General features: G+C 40.8%; 2 protein-coding genes across 5 annotated transcripts in view; one reads left to right on the forward strand and one right to left on the reverse strand.

The window, feature by feature from the left end:
- The window catches only part of cep85l (centrosomal protein 85 like), a 146191-nt gene that overhangs the window by 30563 nt on the left and 96402 nt on the right, over positions 1–19226 (forward strand). The gene's annotated exons all lie outside the window — the stretch shown is intronic.
- The window catches only part of pln (phospholamban), a 30121-nt gene continuing 22322 nt past the window's right edge, over positions 11428–19226 (reverse strand). Inside the window, exon 3 of one of the 3 annotated variants that reach the window (XR_010005748.1) lies at positions 11428–11486. The gene's annotated coding sequence lies outside the window, so the exon portion shown is untranslated. Of the gene's footprint in view, positions 11487–19120; positions 19136–19226 lie in introns of those variants that run through there. The other 2 variants (XR_010005751.1, XR_010005749.1) reach the window with 2 other exon arrangements.

Here is a 19226-nt window from a genome sequence, read left to right on the forward strand (position 1 = left end):
TTCACGCTGTTAGTCTAAATCATGCAGTTTTTTATGCTGTCTGAAATTTTGCATTTGACTGTTTTTCAAGGGAATCGGAAAACCTTACGAGGCAGAACAGAATTTCACTTTCAGCTCATTGGATTGCCTATTTAGTCAACACTAGCTAGACTTTATGAAATCTTTTTGAAGAAATAATTGGGTTGCAGTGTGTTTTATGATGTAACTCAGGTATCCTGCCAGGAAGACTTTTATTTTCAGGCTAATACTTCGCTGTGTGTTCTCAGTTGCAGTGCTGAAGAGGCTGCCTTAATTATTGATAGCAGAAGTTGCTGTTAAACAACCTGAAAGGATACAAGAAGTAAAACCAGGGTTTGACCATTCAAGACGTCAACGAAGATGAATATAATTGTGATCTGAAACTCTGCTCAGTATAAAAAACACTATTTCACAATAATTAACAAAATCTTTGATGGTGCTTTTCTTCCCTCTCACCCATAAAGCTGTTCACTTCTGGAGGACAGTCCTAGAATTTTCAGTATTATTGGGGAACAGTGCCAATTTTAAAGCATTCATCCCATTTTGTTAATCTAAAGGCACAGACTTGTACCTTTAGATTACACTTGTATACCTAAAAGATTGACAATAAATATGAAGTGCTGTTGGCTCGATTTCAGACGAAGCAACTGGCAAACCACTTCTGAGTGTTCTTTACCTTAGTAAACATTGTGAAATTCATGGGTTATCAGAAGTTGACGGGAATTTGAAGATCCACACATACTGTACTATGACTATATGATCCTGTCACTGTCCCATCTTGCTGAGCAAATATCACAGAACTTTTCTCTTATTCAAAATTGATTAAACACTTATGGGAGATATGCCTTCTTTGTCAAGTCAAAATTTATTGCGAAGAAAAAAAAGTGCCAACTCAGTAGGGTGGAAGATGAGAAAATAAAAAAGGAAGTTATTTCAGAACCACTGGCAATTATCTTCGAGAGTTCTTGGAGAACGGGAGAAGTCCCAGCAGATTGGAGGAGGGCGAATGTGGTCCCTATCTTCAAGAAGGGAAAAAAGAACGACCCAAACAATTACCGTCCGGTCAGCCTCACATCAATACCAGGCAAAATTCTGGAAAAGATCATTAAGGAAGTGGTCTGCGAACACTTAGAAACAAATGCGGTCATTGCTAATAGTCAACACGGATTTACCAAAAACAAGTCATGCCAGACTAATCTGATCTCTTTTTTCGATAGAGTTACGAGTTGGGTCGATACAGGGAATGCTGTGGATGTAGCGTACCTGGATTTCAGTAAGGCCTTCGACAAAGTCCCCCACGACCTTCTGGCAAACAAACTAGTAAAATGTGGGCTAGACAAAACTACGGTTAGGTGGATCTGTAATTGGCTAAGCGAACGAACCCAAAGGGTGCTCACCAATGCGTCGTCTTCATCATGGAAAGAAGTGACAAGTGGAGTGCCGCAGGGCTCCGTCCTGGGCCCGGTTCTGTTCAACATCTTTATTAACGACTTAGACGAAGGGTTAGAAGGCACGATCATCAAGTTTGCAGACGACACAAAACTGGGAGGGATAGCTAACACTCCAGAAGACAGGAGCAGAATTCAAAACGATCTTGACAGACTAGAGAGATGGGCCGAAACTAACAAAATGAAGTTCAACAGGGACAAATGCAAGATACTTCACTTCGGCAGAAAAAATGCAAATCAAAGATACAGAATGGGGGACGCCTGGCTTGACAGCAGTGTGTGCGAAAAAGACCTTGGAGTCCTTGTGGACAACAAGTTAAACATGAGCCAACAATGTGATGCGGCTGCTAAAAAAGCCAATGGGATTCTGGCCTGCATCAATAGGGGAATAGCGTCTAGATCCAGGGAAGTTATGCTCCCCCTCTATTCTGCCTTGGTCAGACCACACCTGGAATACTGTGTCCAATTTTGGGCACCACAGTTGAAGGGAGATGTTGACAAGCTGGAAAGCGTCCAGAGGAGGGCGACTAAAATGATTAAGGGTCTGGAGAACAAGCCCTATGAGGAGCGGCTTAAAGAGCTGGGCATGTTTAGCCTGCAGAAGAGAAGGCTGAGAGGAGACATGATAGCCATGTACAAATACGTGAAGGGAAGTCATAGGGAGGAGGGAGCAAGCTTGTTTTCTGTTGCCCTGGAGACTAGGACGTGGAACAATGGCTTCAAACTACAGGAAAGGAGATTCCACCTGAACATCAGGAAGAACTTCCTCACTGTGAGAGCTGTTCGACAGTGGAACTCTCTCCCCGGGGCCGTGGTGGAGGCTCCTTCTTTGGAGGCTTTTAAGCAGAGGCTGGATGGCCATCTGTCGGGGGTGCTTTGAATGCGATTTCCTGCTTCTTAGCAGGGAGTTGGACTGGATGGCCCATGTGGTCTCTTCCAACTCTACTATTCTATGATTCTATGATTCTATGAGTAAAAATACAGTAAAGTCTCACTTATCCAATCTTCGCTTATCCAAGGTTCTGTATTACCCAGCGCAGTTTGCCATTTAGTAGTCAATGTTTTTGTAGTCAAATTTTCAATACATTACAAAGTTTTGGTGCTAAATTTGTAATTATTACATAACATTCTATATTGAAGTGTTTTTTCTGTTGTAAAACATGATATTTTGGTGCTTAGTTTGTAAAATCATAACATAATTAGACGTTTAATAGGCTTTTCCTTAATCCCTCCTTATTATCCAACATTTTCGCTTATCCAACGTTCTGCCGGCCCGTTTATGTTCGATAAGTGAGACTCTACTGTAAAATTAGTCTAAACCTTTTTTAATTCCAGGTTCGGAATGCAGCCAATATAGAATCATAGAATCATAGTTGGAAGACACCTCATGGGCCATCCAGTCCAACCCCCTGCCAAGAAGCAGGAAATCGAATTCAAAGCACCCCTGACAGATGGCCATTCAGCCTCTGCTTAAAAGCCTCCAAAGAAGGAGCCTCCACCACAGTCTGGGGGAGAGAATTCCACTGCTGAACAGCTCTCACAGTTAGGAAGTTCTTCCTAATGTTCAGGTGAAATCTCCTTTCCTGTAGTTTTTAAAGCCATTGTTCCGTGTCCTAGTTTCCAGGGCAGCAGAAAACAAGCTTGCTCCCTCCTCCCTATGACTTCCAGCTTGCTCCCTGTAACACTCCTAAGCAGTGCGAACACTGGAAACCAACACGGAGGCCAATAAACAATCTGATATCTTTATTAAAGCAATAAAAGTTCTAAACAAAAATAAGCAGAGTATATAGTCCAGCAGTTGACCTTTTAGAGAAGATCAAAATTAGTCCAATAAAATGAAGTTATATGTCCAGTATTAGAGTCCAAAGTCTATAATCCAAATAACCGAAACACACTCAAACTCTTTGGAAGTTTGAGTGGGAAAAGAGCAAGGTTTCACAGGAAGATTCTTGAAGTAAAGTCCAGAACAAGGATTCAAGGCTAGGCAAGGTATTTCGTGGTGGATCTGAAATGCAGTCCAAACTTGACAAGGAGTGGAACGCAACTCCCGGTCTACTCGTGAGTAAGCGCACCGGAGGGCCGCTTGGAAGCTCAGGAACAAGAGACGATGTTCTTCTATGAATAGTCACGTTGACACCGCAAATAGGGAAAGCTCAGTGCAGAACTTTTATGGAAGTTCAAGAGCTCCCCCCAAGCAGGTGTTTGACTCCCCAAATCTTCCCAGAGAACGGAGCTGTTTCAACATCGTACCAGATGCCTGCCTCCCCAAAACTTCCCAAGGCAAACAGTTTAGTCACAATCGTTTCTCTCCGCTAATCTCGCGCTTCGCCTTAAAAACTGCTTTTGGGAGCTATGTGTTTTGAGAAAAGCCTCCCTATCAAACACCAAGCTTTCCGGAGAAACAGGCTGTTTCAAGGGCGTCCGTAATTGGCTCTGACACGAAAATGTCAACAGGGGACATCTGGAATGGAACAGAATCTTGCTGAGATGGAAAAAAGCCCAAATCCTCTTCAGTTTGATCTATGATGGTTGAGGGGTCATGGGGCAAAGGTCCCTGAGACATCACACTCCCTCCTCCCTATGTCTTCCATTTTTGGACTAAAAGAACCATCCAGCTGAGCTGTTTTGAGTGGTCAGAGGACTATTACATACTAGTCTTCAAGGAAAAATCCCTGACCATTCGGCAGCCCGCTGTGAAGAATTTGCAAGATATTTTGAAGATAAAGTAGCTCAGATATGTTCCGATTTGGATGCTGTTATTGATAGGGTTCCAATGGATGTAATTTTGGCTCCTGCTCGTCCAGTGATGATGGGTACCTTTCAGGTTGTGCAGCTTGAGGATGTGGACAGGATCCTTGGAGACGTGAGAGAGTTACCACATGTATTCTAGATCCTTGCCCTTCCTGGTGGATCAAACAGGCCAGATGGGGACTGGCAGAGTGGTGGTGGTCAGTGTCTTCTTAGAACAAGGCAAAGTTCCAGCTTGCCTAAAGGAGGCAGTTGTTAGACCTATATTTAAAAAGCCATCCACGAATCCCTCTATAATAGACAAGTCAGTTTTTTCCCTCTATTGATTAGCCTCTCTCATTACTATTGTTGCTGTATTCTCTTGCGCACCAATTTCAAAAATAATTCAGAGCAGAAAGTGGCATTCTTCAAGTGAAGAGATACCTACAATTTCAGTACCTTTTTATTTTATCTTGATGAGAAATTAAGAAAACTTAATTTTGTTGCACATAGTTGCATAAGGAAGGAACATACCAAACTACAATACACAAGAGTCATGAATATGTAAATATGATGCATAGTAAGTTGAACAAATTATTAATTCTAATTGTCACAATATTAGGGCTCATGTAATTTTTTGGACATTTTTTCCTGCTCCTCAGACTTGCCTCTAACAAGTGTTTTGGTAAGTAAACAGTTTAGGAAATTAGTTAAAACAATTCTAAGGTTGAAACAGAACAACTGTGTAGGGAGATGTGTTGTCGAAGGCTTTCATGGCCAGGATCACAGGAAACTTTCTCCATACCTCACAACCTCTGAGGATGCCTGCCATAGATGTGGGCAAAACGTCAGGAGAGAATACTTCTGGAACATGGCCATACAGCCCGGAAAACATACAACAACCCTGTGTAGGGAGAGCATATATATGCTTGTGTTTCATCATTGTGCTTGTGTGGATATGTATTTTACAAGTGATGTTCCTGTCCAAACACCTTCTTTCCCAATTTCGTTTTCTCTTTCATTTCAAAATCTTGAATATGTTATTTTCTGTACTTTTTGGAAAATGTGACAGGCAGCACTGTTTGCTCTGTCCACTCCTCGGCAGATTGGCAGATGTTACAGATTTGTTCCTTGATATTTGTTTTATTCTTTTTTAAAAATAAACCTCAACCATTTATTTAGTATACAATACTTAGTTCCTGCTTTTACAAGGGGCTGCTGCTGATCCAGGCCTAGCTTAAGTGGTGTTTCAGCCTGAGCTACTCGCAAGACGATTCATTGACTTCTGCTTGAAATGTGTTTTCTCATGAAAACCGCAATACAATGCAAGCAGTGTTTAAACTGCCAGGAGCGGAAGTGAAGCTTAAAGTCTCTCCCTTCCCTTGTGAAAGCAAACCTTGTTGCAAGATGTACTAGCTACTCAGCCAGTGATATAAAAAAGTTTGTTTTTAAGTCTGATATCTTGTCAAGATCAAGTGCTTAAAAATGGCAAAGAATAAAAAATGTATTTTCATTTTATGATAACACAGTGATATTGATAACTTTTCAAATAGAGTCCCCATTTAATTTGAATAACTCATAAATCACTTCAAGCATTTGTTGTTACTATTTGCCTTAAAGTGAACTAGTGACCCTATGAAAAAGAGACCTTCCAAACACTATCACCACTGGCTGTCTTCAGGAAGTGGCTTCCATGACTGAATCAATTCAGCTTTAGTATGTTCTTCATATTTTCCTCTTGCTTTCTGCTATAATAAGATATGCTGTTTTGAAGGCCTGAAAAATAAATAATACATGCATTGCAGGATGAAAGTTCAGGCCTAATTTTTTTCACCTTTATATCAGTAAGTCACAGATCTGTTTGAGAAAGTAGTGGAAGCCATTCTCCACATCCCTGATTTAGATACAAAGTTAAGAAAAAAGAAATTGAAATAGAATCCAACTTTCTATCTTCTTCAGAAGGCAAGCTTGAAAGTGGAGAATAGAAACTCACATTGGGATGCATCTGGTAATTGGTCGTATGAACTTCAAAAAGAAACATATTTGAAAACCTCTCACTGGCGTTAATGCTTTCAAAGTGTCACTACTGGTTTGTCTCCTTTCACACCTGGTGAATCCTTTGTGATTACCTTCACAGGCTAATATATGAAAGCCTGGAGTGGATTGTTGTTTATTCGTTCAGTCGCTTCTGACTCTTTGTGACCTCATGGACCAGCCCACGCCAGTGCTCCCTGTCGGCCGTCACCACTCCCAGCTCCTTCAAGGTCAAGCCATTCACTTCAGGGATACCATCCATCCATCTTGCCCTTGGTCAGCCCCTCTTCCTTTTTCCTTCAATTTCCCCCAGTATCATTCTCTACTCCAAGCTTTCCTATCTTCTCATTATATGGCCAAAGTACTTCGTCTTTGCCTCTAATATCCTTCCCTCCAGTGACCAGCCAAGCATTATTTCCTGGAGTTTGGACTGGTTAGATCTTCTTGTGGTCCAAGGCACTCTCAGAATTTTCCTCCAACACCACAGTTCAAAAGCATCTGCCTTCCTTTATTCATCCTTCCTTATGGTCCAGCTCTCACATCCATAGGTTACTACAGGGAATACCATTGTTTTAACTATGCAGACCTTAGTTGCCAGTGTGATGTCTCTACTCTTCGCTATTTTCTAGATTGGTCATTGCTGTCCTCCCAAGAACTAAACATCTTCTGATTTCCTGGCTGCAGTCTGTGTCTGCAGTAATCTTTGTGACTAGAAATACAAAGTCTGTCACTGCCTCCGTGTTTTCTCCCTTTGTTTGCCAGTTATCAATCAGTCTAGTTGCCATAATCTTGGTTTTCTTGATGTTTAACTGCAACCCAGCTTTTGCACTTTCTTCTTTCACCTTGTGTATAAGGCTCAGCTTGCCACGATTTATTATGACCCACACAAAGATTTTAAAATAGTCAATAAAACAGAAATTGGTGTTTTTCTGAAACTCCCTACCTTCCTCCATTATCCAGTAGATATTGGCAATTTGGTCTCTCATTACTCTGCCTTTTCTAAACTCAGCTTGTACATCTGGCAACTCTCGCTCCATGTATTGCTGGAGCCTACCTTGCAGAATCTTGAGCATTACCTTACTGGCATGTAAAATAAGTGCCACTGTACGAAAGTTTGAGCATTCCTTAACATTTCTCTTTTTTGGTATGGGGATATAAGTTGTTGTTTTTTTTTCCAAACTGATGGCCATTCTTGTGTTTTCCATATTTGCTGGCATATGGCATTCATCACCTAGACAGCATCTTCTTTCAAGATTTTAAACAGTTCAGCTGGGATCCCATCTCCTGCTGCCTTGTTATTAGCAATGCTTCTTAAGGCCCATTCAACCTCACTCCTCAGGATGTCTGGTTCTAATTCACTCACCACATCATCAGTGCTATCCTTAATATTATTATCTTTCCTATACAGATCTTCTGTATATTCTCGCCACCTTTTCTTGATCTTTTTAGCTTCTGTTAGGTCCCTGTCATCTTTGTTTTTGATCATGCCCATTTTTGCCTGAAATTTACCTCCGATGTTTCTGATCTTCTGGAAGAGGTTTCTTGTCCTTCCTATTCTATTATCTTCTTCCACCTCCATGCATTGCCTGTTTAAAAATAGTTCCTTATCTCTTCTGGCTAACCTCTGGAATTGTGTGTTTAGTTGGGCATATCTCCCCCTTTAACTTTTGCTTTTGCTTTCCTCTTTTCTTGGGTTACTTGTTTGAGCAGACAACCATCTTGCCTTCCTGGTTTTCTTTTTCTTTGAGATGTACTTTGTTGCCGTTTCCTGAACAATGTTGCGAACTTCTGTCCATAGTTCTTCTGGGACTCTATTTATTAATTCTAGTCCCTGAAATCTATTCCTCACCTTCACTACATATTCACTAGGAATATTTGTGAGATCATATCTAACTGGTCTGTGTATTTTCCCTAATCTCTTTAGTCTGATTCTAAATTGTGCAATATGAAGTTCGTGATCTGAACTATAGTCAGCTCCAGGTCTTGCTTTCAGCAACTGGATGGATGTCTGCCATTTTTGGCTGCAAAGGATGTAGTCAGTCTGATTTCAGTGTTGACCATCTGGTGAAGTACATGTATAAAGTCATCTTTTAGGTTGTTGGAAGGGAGTGTTTGTTATGCACAGTGAGTTTTCCTGGCAAAATTCTATCAGCCTACATCCCACTTCATTTTGTTGTCCCAAACCATGCTTGCCTGTGATCCCAGTTGTCCTTTGACTATCCACCTTAGCATTCCAGTCTCCTGTGATGAAAATAATGTCTCTTTTTGGTGTATTATCCAGTAGGTGCTTCAGATCCTCATAGAACTGATCTATTTCTGCTTCTTCAGCAGCTGTGGTTGGGCTATATTTGGATCAATGTGATGTTAAATGGCTTACCTTGAACTCAAATTGAGATCATTCTATCATTTTTTAAATTGTATCCAAGCACTGCTTTAGCGACTTTATTATTACAGTAATTATGAAGGCTACTCTATTTCTTCTTTGTTCCTCTTGTCCACAGTAGTAGATCTGGTGGTCATCTGTTGTGAAGTTGCCCATTCAGGTCCCAGCACCGTCGGCCGTTAGCCTTTCTTTCAGCTTTGAGCTATCTGCGTCATCACATCTGGGGCTAGTTGAACTTATCCTCTGTTCCTCCCCAGTAGCAGTGGGAGAGCAAGAGAATTAGGGAAGTGGTCCCCATGCCCCAACCTTTTTTTTTGTTTAAGAAAAATGACCCCCCCCCCAATGTAAATGAAAAAAATGGATTATGAAGTATTTTATTTTAGAATAATAGATAAGCTTTAAATAAGGTGCTCATCTATTAACTTGTCTGATGATTTCTAAACCACTTTTGACATTGATTTTAAAGAATAGAGGCCATTTTCATGTATTTGGATTGGAATGCAGACTCGGGTTCTGCCAGGCATAAACCGCTTCTATTTAACTGTTCTTGTTTCCTTCCATCTCCAGAATCCTGCATCTTCTGCAGCAAATGAAATAAATTGTTATTTGTCTCAAAATACCGCAAAGTCAAGAATTAAATTGATATGTAGAAATGGAGAGAAGCTTTTCACCATCTAGATAAGCCTTCATTTTTAGGTATCTACTAAACTGATATAAATAAAGGCTGAGAAGAAATAGCAACAACTCAGAAAATGAGATTGTCATAGTGTTGTTTCTTATAGCAAAATTAATATTCCATCGCTCCCTCTCTTCATGACTTGTTCAAAAAACGTTATGTCTATGATCTCCCCCAAATTTCTGATGACTCTCAAAAATTGGGGGGAATAGAGTGGCCTTAAAAATCTCCAGATCTGTCACATTCAGAGATTTATTAGCTTAGCTTAAAATTATTTATTGAATTGTAATGAATACTTTAAAAGCATTTCTCTACAATTGTGTGATATGCAAAAAAGGATTTACATGAAATATATCTTTGTTTTGATTTTTTTTGACACAGGTACTTGCATCTTTATACAGAGTAACAAACTGTTTGAAAGAAATGTAGAATTAAAGAGACTGTGTACTGTTGTTTAGCAATGTGTCATTTGAAATAAGAGGTAAATTTGAGAGATATCAGTTTGTTTCTTACTTTTCACTCTTAATTGCATATCAAACTACAGATCTGTGGTAACTATGTAGTTGCAGTTTAAGATAGATTTTGTTTTCATATTCAGATGTGTGAAGGTGGCTCTGATGTGGACTACAACTGCTGAATATAGGTGAAAGGGATTTACATACAACAAATTCCTTCCGACCAGTTGACCCTAATAGAATTCAATTGCATTAGCTTTCATAGAGGGGAGCTTTTTGAAATCTTGTTGAGAGAGGCTTTAATCTCCTGTGACTATGTGCAATGGTTCAGGTTTAGATCAAGACCATGAATTTAAAAATGATCATGATATTTATGTAATTATTTAGTCCTGATATCAGTAACTTATTGTGACCTACAGTAAGTTATTTTTAAAACAATATGGTAAATGACATAGCATGATTTGGCAGGCAGGCTTTGCGTTTGACATGAATGCAATATTTAGAGGGTGTCACGTTTCTGAACTCTTGAGTATTTTGTTCCAAAACTAGAGGAGAGATCCCAGCAGTTGGGAGGATGTCTATCATTGGTTCATGAAACATTAAATAATAACACTTTTAGCAAGTCATCAGCTCAACAAGGAATAGTGCTTCAACATAACTAAAAGTATCATGGAAGTAGGGGCAGTCAGAAAAAACTACTATATAGAGTGCTCTTACTACAGATGCTTCATATCAGAACTACTATACTGTTTCCTTGAATATTTTTCCCATTCCCTCTTGTCTCAGTTTTCCTCAACAATCAGAATTCTATTCCTATTATCCTTTTCAGATATCCTAATGCAGGGGTCCCCAAACTTTTAAAACAGGGGGCCAGTTCACGATCCTTCAGACCGTTGGAGGGCCGGACTATAGTCGGCCACCAAGCAATAATAATTAATAATAATTAATAATAATAACAACAACAATAATAATAACAAAGAGGGTTGGAAGAGACCCCTTAGCCATTTAGTCCAACCCCCTTTTGCCTTTGTGGACCAAAAGCACAAGCAAAGCATCCCTGACAGATGGCCACCCAGCCTCAATAATAATAATAATAATAATAATAATAATAATAATAATAATAATAATAACAATAATAATAATAATAAGGGTTGTAAGAGAAGAAGAGACCCTTTGAGTCATTTAGCCCAACCCACTTCTGCCCTTGTGCCATGGGGGCCGGATAAATAGCTTCGATGGGCCGCATCCGGCCCCCGGGTCTTAGTTTGGGGACCCCTGTCCTAATGTATTTTTGCATTACTTCTTCCCCTGTTCCATTTCTACCTTAATGAAATAATTGTGTGTATATAATGCCTCACTGGTGAGCAATTTAATTCATTCTTCCTGAAAAGAGAAAAAGAGGTATCTCCCTTAGAGAAGTTCTGGATTTTCTTCTGTAGTCCCTTTGCAGCACACACTAGCATGTAACTCAGCAAATACAGAACAACTACTGGCAATTTTAAGTCAATTCCACAGACTAATCACATTTTAATTGGGATTACTCAGCATATTTTATATAAGCTTGCTTGGACTTAGTAAAGATGTACTTTATGGTTTCTACAGTTTTGGCCATGACTGATGTGATTGATGTTTGGTTTATTTATCTAGTGAAGCATATCCAAGGTATCTGGTGTGTTTGTGCAGGAAGTGGATGGGGACTTTTTCTTTGGGGACAGGAACCGTTCGAAATAGTGTGGGAGATCATGCTAGGGTTGAAGAGAGAAGCAGGGAATAGTTAGTATTTGCACTTCACTTTCCCTTTAGCGGAAAACTTCCTCTGAATTCCAAACCCCCTTGCAAACAAAAGGAAATTGTTTTGTAGAATATCCATCTGACTGCCTCAGCCTTTGTTTCTCAGGTAAATGATTGGGAATTGACCTCAATTGTAAGAATTTTTGTCAAATGGAAAAATATCCTTTCTTCAAGCTACAAAAATGATTAACTCCTTCTCTATATAGCTGTTGCTTCAGGGCAAAGGGAAGGACAGAATCATTAATTCTTTACTGTGGTTGTTGGATATTTTGTGTGTGTGTGTGGTTTTGGTTGTTTTGGTTTTATTAGCACCCTATTGCATTGAATGCTTACGGCTGCCTGTTGTAAACTGCTCTGAGTCCCCAGGGAAATAGGAGGGATATAAATAAAGATGATGATGATGATGATGATGATGATTATTATTATTATTAAAAACTACTAGTAAGCTGTCACATGATGCATGTGTTAGTACTGTAGTTTCATTAAAATGTTGGAACTGTAACTTAGCAGGATAATTTGAGCAGCGGTAAAATATCTGATTTTAAGATGGCAAATGAAAAATTGGAGAGAAGGAAACCAGACTGTCTTACCACAGAATGTAATTCCGTGGAGAAAAGCAAAAAGCTTTCAGCCAGATTTCTTCCTCACACCAAATGCACTTAGTGCAGGAGGTGATTCTCTTGGCAACATGTATTGATTTTTTTGGTTGGAGACTCAAAGTCTCTTAAGATTTTGTAATAGAAGACTGTAATTACAGCATTCCCTCACTACTTCGCGGTTCACTTTTCGCGGATTCGCTGTTTCGCGGTTTTTCAATAAACTCTAAAAGACTATTACAAATCATAAAAAATTTATCATTTTCCACCTAAGGAACGGAGGAAAGAGAAGCCAAAGGGAGAGAAAAGGAGCCGAAGCGGCAACAGGAGGAGAAGGAGGTGATTTATCAACACAAGATTGGTTAATAAAGACTTAAAATAGTGTACAACTACTAAAATAATGCATAAATATTAAAACAAATATAGTGTCCCTACTTTGTGGATTTTCACTTATTGTGGGTGTCCTGGAACCTAACCCCAGTGATAAGTGAGGGAACGTTATAGTTGGAAAGCAAACGGGCTATAAATAAAAAAATAACTTTGTTGACCAACCTGCTGATTTTATATTGAACCAGAATTAAAGATGTGCCTCTTGCTTGCCTTTGGATTCCTTTTGAACTGTTGCTAGGCGTCTGAGTATTACAGTGAATTATACAAATATATGTCTGCTTATCATATTTAAGTATACCACAGCCATCTTTTCTTAGCTTCAGAGGGAAAGAACATTAAGTGTTGCTGCCTGAGTTTTTTGCTACAGAACTAATCAAGGATTTTGATAAATTATGTAGAATATTTTGAAAAACAGGGATTGGTTGCATCAAAACAGACATCTTAAAACTATCTTCTTAGAAATTTTACATTTCCACATCTAAATGTAAAATGGAGAAGGTGTTCAAACTCCCTATTTTTTATAGATTTGTAGGTATGAAATGTGTATTTGCCTGCCTGCCCTTAGTCTGATACTTTAGACCAGGGGTCCCCAAACTTTTTAAACAGGGGGCCAGTTCAGGATCCTTCGGACCGTAGGAGGGCCAGACTATAGTTGGCCACCGAGCAATAATTAATAATAGTATTAATAATAGTATTAATAATAACAACAATAATAATAAAAAAGAGGGTTGGAAGAGACCCTTTGGGTCATTGAGTCCAACCCCCTTCTGCCTTTGTGCACCGAAAGCACAAGCAAAGCACCCCTGAGAGATGGCCGCCCAGCCTCAATGTTAATAATAATAATATAACAATAATAATAATAATAATAATAATAATAATAATAATAATAATAATAAGGTTGGAAGAGACCCCTTGGGCCATTGAGTCCAATCCCCTTCTGCCTCTGTGCACCAAAAGCACAAGCAAAGCATCCCTGACAGATGGCCACCCAGCCTCAATATTAATAATAATAATAATAATAATAATAATAATAATAATAATGGTTGTAAGAGAAGAAGAGACCCCTTGGGTCATTTAGCCCAACCCCCTTCTGCCCTTGTGCTGTGGGAGCCGGATAAATGGCTTCGATGGGCCGCATCCGGCCCCCGGGCCTTAGTTTGGGGACCCCTGCTTTAGACTCTTGCAATTGGGGCATCACCCAGTCGAAATTAAGCATTGGATCTCCCTTTAATGAAGAAAGAGATTAAGCAAGTGATTAATTTCCTCACTGAACTAAACAAGTGTTTGAAGTATTTAATGTCTGTGTTTGCCATCAAAAAACCTATTAATGATGATACAGAAATTAATTACTTCAGAATGTTTTTGCTCACTATCAAATTCAACATGACCAGCAAAAGTATAAAAGTGTTTAAAATGTATTTGAAAACTGGTTGTCAAGGAAAGATCCTACAAAGAACATCATGGTGAGGTCGGAGTGGAAGAGGAAAATATTCTTCCGTTGTCATGGTCCGATCACCACCTGATCAGTTTAAGACTCACTGTGACCTCAAACCTCCAAAGGAGTGGTGGACCCATTAAGATGGTCCGCCCCAGGAGACTTATGGATCCAGATGGATTCTTGAGGTCTCTTGGGGATCTTCCTGTCATGGAGGCTGACGATCCTGTCGATGCCTTGGTAGATAGCTATAATAGCGAGATGTCCAGGGCAATTGACATGATCGCCCCCGAACGTCCCCTCTCGTTGCGAAGAGTCACTTCGGCTCCCTGGTTCACGGAGGAGCTGGCAGTGATGAAGCGCTCGAGGAGGGGATTAGAGTGAAGCTGGCGGAAAACTCGTAGCGTTGCTGACCAAGCACGGGCTAGAGCCGCTATTAGGGCCTACTCCGCGGCTTTGCGGGCAGCCAGGAAGACCTTCACGACTGCCCGCATAGCGTCTGCAACTAACAGACCATCGGAGTTGTCTCGGGTCATCGGGGAGCTCCTTCACCCTCCTGAGGGGGGAGGGGCACCCGAAGACTTGGAAACTCGGTGCAGCGATTTCACACACCACTTTGCAGACAAAGTCGCTCAGATTCGCTTCGACTTGGACGCTAGTTTTGTTGCAATGCCAAAAGAGGTAACTGAGGCACCTGTCTGTTCGAACTTGTGGGATTCGTTTCAGCTTGTTCACCCGGATGATGTGGACAGGATCCTTGGGGCGGTGAGAGCGACCACTTGCTCCGCAGATCCTTGCCCCTTGTGGCTAATTAAATCGGCCAGAGGAGGGTTGGTAGAGTGGTTTGTGATGATAATTAATGCCTCTTTGGATCAAGGCAAATTTCCATCTGTCCTCAAACAGGCCATAGTGAGGCCCATATTGAAGAAGGCCTCCCTTGATTCGACCATTCTAAACAACTACAGACCAATCTCGAACCTCCCTTTCTTGGGCAAGGTCCTGGAGCGGGTGGTTGCCTCGCAACTCCAGGGTTTCCTGGATGACACCGATTTTCTGGACCCATCGCAGTCCGGCTTTAGACCTGGTCACAGTACTGAGACGGCTTTGGTCGCCTTGGTGGATGACCTCCGCAGGAAACTGGACAGGGGGAGTGTGACCCTACTGGTTCTCTTGGACATCTCAGCAGCTTTCGATACCATCGACCATGGTATCCTTCTGGGACGGCTCTCTGGGATGGGCCTTGGGGGTACTGCTCTGCAGTGGCTCCAGTCCTTCCTGGAGGGCCGTTCCCAGTTGGTGAAGCTGGGGGACACCTACTTGGACCCCTGGCCATTGACCTGTGGGGTACCGCAAGGTTCCATTCTGTCCCCCATGCTTTTTAACATCTACATGAAACCGCTGAGAGAGGTCATCCGGAGTTTTGGAGTGCGGTGCCATCTCTATGCAGATGACACCCAACTCTACTACTCCTTCCACCGAACTCCAAGGAAGCCCCTCGGGTACTGGACCAGTGTTTGGCGGCTGTGATGGATTGGATGAGGGCAAATAAGCTGAAGCTTAATCCCAACAAGACAGAGGTCCTCCAGGTCAGTCGTATGTCCGATCGTGGTATTGGGTGGCTACCTGTGCTTGACGGGGTCACACTCCCCCTGAAGGCACAGGTCCGCAGTTTGGGGGTCCTCCTGGACTCAGCGCTGACGCTTGATGCTCAGGTGTCGGCGGTGGCCGGGAGGGCCTTTGCACAATTAAAACTCGTGCGCCAACTGCGACCTCACCTCGTGAAGTCTGATCTGGCCATGGTGATCCATGCCTTAGTTACCTCTAGACTGGACTATTGCAATGCACTCTACGTGGGGCTGCCCTTGAAGACGGCCTGGAAACTCCAACTAGTCCAACGTTCGGCAGCCTTGCTTCTAACTGGAGCTAACTATAGGGAGTGGTCAACCCTCCTGCTTAAGGAACTCCACTGGCTGCCGTTCACCTTCCGGACCCAATTCAACGATTTGGGACCCTCCTACCTTAGTGATCGCCTTCCCCCCTACGAACCTGCACAATCTCTTTGTTCGTTGGGGGAGGCCCTCCTCTCGTCCCACCTCCATCACAAGTGCGGTTGGTGGGGACGAGGGAGAGGGCCTTCTCCGTGGTGGCCCCTCGGCTCTGGAACTCGTTCCCCAGGGAAATCAGGAAAGCCCCCACCCTGGTAGCATTCAGAAAGAGCTTGAAAACCTGGCTCTTTACTCAGGCCTTTAGATAAAGATTGCTCATCCCCATAGCAATCTGTATGTGTGACCATTCTTGTACCGGTTTGCACTTTTTACCTATGTCAACTTGATATAGACACAGGATCTATTCCCATCCCAGTTTGCACTTCCAAGAATTTGCAGCACTTTATCAGTCACCTCGTGTTTACAATATTTATATGGTGCACCTTACCCAGTCTACTTTTACAACCTCTCCGTTTTAATCCATGTTTTTATTAGTTCTTGTCATTTGTTTTTATTGGCTAATGTTTAAATTTTTATAATTGTGCATGTTTTTTGTCTCTTGTGTTTTATATTGCTATTGTTTTTATTCGGGCTTGGCCCCATGTAAGCCTCCCTGAGTCCCCTTTGGGGAGATAGAGGCGGGGTATAAAAATAAAGTTGTTATTATTATTATTATTATTATTATTATTATTATTATTATTATTATTATCATTAGAGTGATCCATTGGTGTTTTAATTGTAGCAATCAACCAATTAAAGGAATGTACAACTGTCATGCCAAACCACTTAGGTTTATTTTTTTTAAAAAACAAACAAATCCAATGTAAAAATTGAATCTGATAAAGAGATCTGAATATGAATAGAAAAAAGAAGCAAGAAGAATATGCTTTTTACGCGCACACGCGCACACACTGCATGAATTTGTGGGTTCATAATGTGCTTCCTGAAAGTATATACCAGTATAATAAAATAAGCTAGTAAAGCTATCACAGAAATTATAAGAAAATTACACAAATAAATTGCTAGAATGTATATAAAAATAGACATTTTCATACCATACTCTAGCACAACCTGAAATCCCCAGATGTTTTTGGCCTACAATTCCCAGAAATTCCAGCCAGTTTACCAGCTGTTAGGATTTCTAGGAGTTGAAGGCCAAGAACATCTGGGGACCCCAGGTTGAGAACCACTGCACAAGTAATATTTGTGAGTAAAGCTTTAAAAATCTATTCTAAGGCCTATAGCAGTTAAAGGACCAGGCTGTTCCGAGATTTCCACAAAAGTCCTCAGAGTTTCTGTCTCAATATAAGATAAGATAAGCTCAGAAGCATTTTTTTGGCAAGAATACAAACTAAGGTAACAAGCATTGCTGGAAGTGGCCATTCCTTTCTCAGTTGCTTTTGGGAGGGAAAATGAGGTGTACCTGCCTCCGCGATAACGTGTGGTTTTAACACAACGACGGCTCCACTGCCTTGAACATTGGTTCAGTTCTGTATAACTGGGGCTGGAAAATTTGAAGGATCAAAGTGCCACATTGCAACTCTGCCCAACTTATCTGGAGGCACATTTCCTCCTTTTTTACCTATTCATTTATAATACAGTAGTTGCCAATTAATATTTAATAAAAAGAATGTAACAATAAAACAAAAATGGTTTTAAAGTATGTTATTAATCATGAAATTGCTGATGAGCTTCAAAACAAAGAGCATGCTTGTATGTATGTACTTAGTTGTGAGATGGAGGTACTTATTTTAAAGCAAAGATGGCCCAAATGTATCCTGCATGTAGTTTTTTTTGTGTATCACAAGCGACTGCAAGTTGCTTCTGGTGTGAGAGAATTGAACATTTGCAAGGACGTTGCCAGGTTACCCCCAGATGTTTGATGTTTTACCATGCATGAGGAGCTGGAGCTGACAAAGGGAGCTTAGCTGCTCTCCTCGGATTCAAATTGCTGACCTGCCTGTCAGTATTCCTGCCGGCACAAGGGTTTAACCCATTGCGCCACTGAGGGTTCCTGCGTGCAGTTCAAGGATGGGTAACCTTGGAAGATCCAAGAACCACTTCCCATCACTCCCTGGTCCATTCCCCTCATGGCCGAAGTAGAAGTGGTCATTTCTTATTTTACTTTTATTTTATGTGTGCTAAAACAATGTGTATGTGTTGGGACACTTTGTTTCAGAGGAAAATTCTGCACTCTGGAAGTATGGTCCTTTTATTTTCTGGTGTAGACGATTGGGGGCTCCAGGGCGCATGTATCTTCCAACCTACATGACATCTATCCTTGCTTTAGATCTTGTTATTGTAAAACCAAATGTCATTGGTTTATTGACTAAATATTTGTTTGTCACTACAGTGGTCACTACAACAAATTCAGTGGGATCTTGCTGCTAGTTGGTAGAGTAATTGATATAATCAAAGGTTTAAAATTACAGCAGCTTCATATGTTCTAATGCAGCAATATTAATTTCATAGTTTTCCAGAGTTCATTGCCTCACTTGCAGAAGGGCACCTCTAATCCTTTGGATAATCACTGCTTACACCTAATGAGGATGGGTGTAGATTTACCTTGCTTAGAATGCCTTTTTTGATGATCTTAACTTCACAGGAAATTCATTAGGAATGCTGCACACTAAGCCTTTGTTGAACTGATCTCAAGTAAATATATGACCCAGTTTTTTCATAGTATACATATCTAAATAAATAGGATTGCTATTGAAAGTGGCACCACTTAAGCAACTAAAAGACAAATAGCAAAGATTTGCACAATGTTTTTGTTTGATGTGCATGGAATAGAACATCTTTGGCAAGTTTTATCATTTGGAGATTTGACAGTACATTCCTAACAGTTCAGTTGTACTTCAAGCAGTATATTGTATTAGAGATGAAGTAATATAAGATTTGTTTTTTGATTCTGGAGAAACTGTGGCATAGAATAATGGGATATATAAGGTTCCTCACACTTTTCATCTGCATAAAATACACAGTTGTTTAATTTTTTAGAAGCAGCATGTTTCTTCTCCTGGCAGGAAGTCTTTTGTGTAGAAAAGATTTAGTCTTTTGTGTAGAAATTGTATTTTATGTACAAAGTCCTACAAGTACTTCTGAATTCCCAAAACACAAATGGTGCTTGAAGACTGCACAGAAATCTTCTTATTCCTTTTTCAGGATGGAAAATATTGGGAAAATCGTTAATTCCTCTGAGAACAAAGAATATTCAGAGTTACATCACCTTTCAATCTTATCTCTACAACAAAACATTACACCAGATGTACAAAGGGGTTACAGAAG

Source organism: Anolis carolinensis, chromosome 1 (assembly GCF_035594765.1).
Source record: "Anolis carolinensis isolate JA03-04 chromosome 1, rAnoCar3.1.pri, whole genome shotgun sequence".
Taxonomy (NCBI): Eukaryota; Metazoa; Chordata; class Lepidosauria; order Squamata; family Dactyloidae; genus Anolis; species Anolis carolinensis.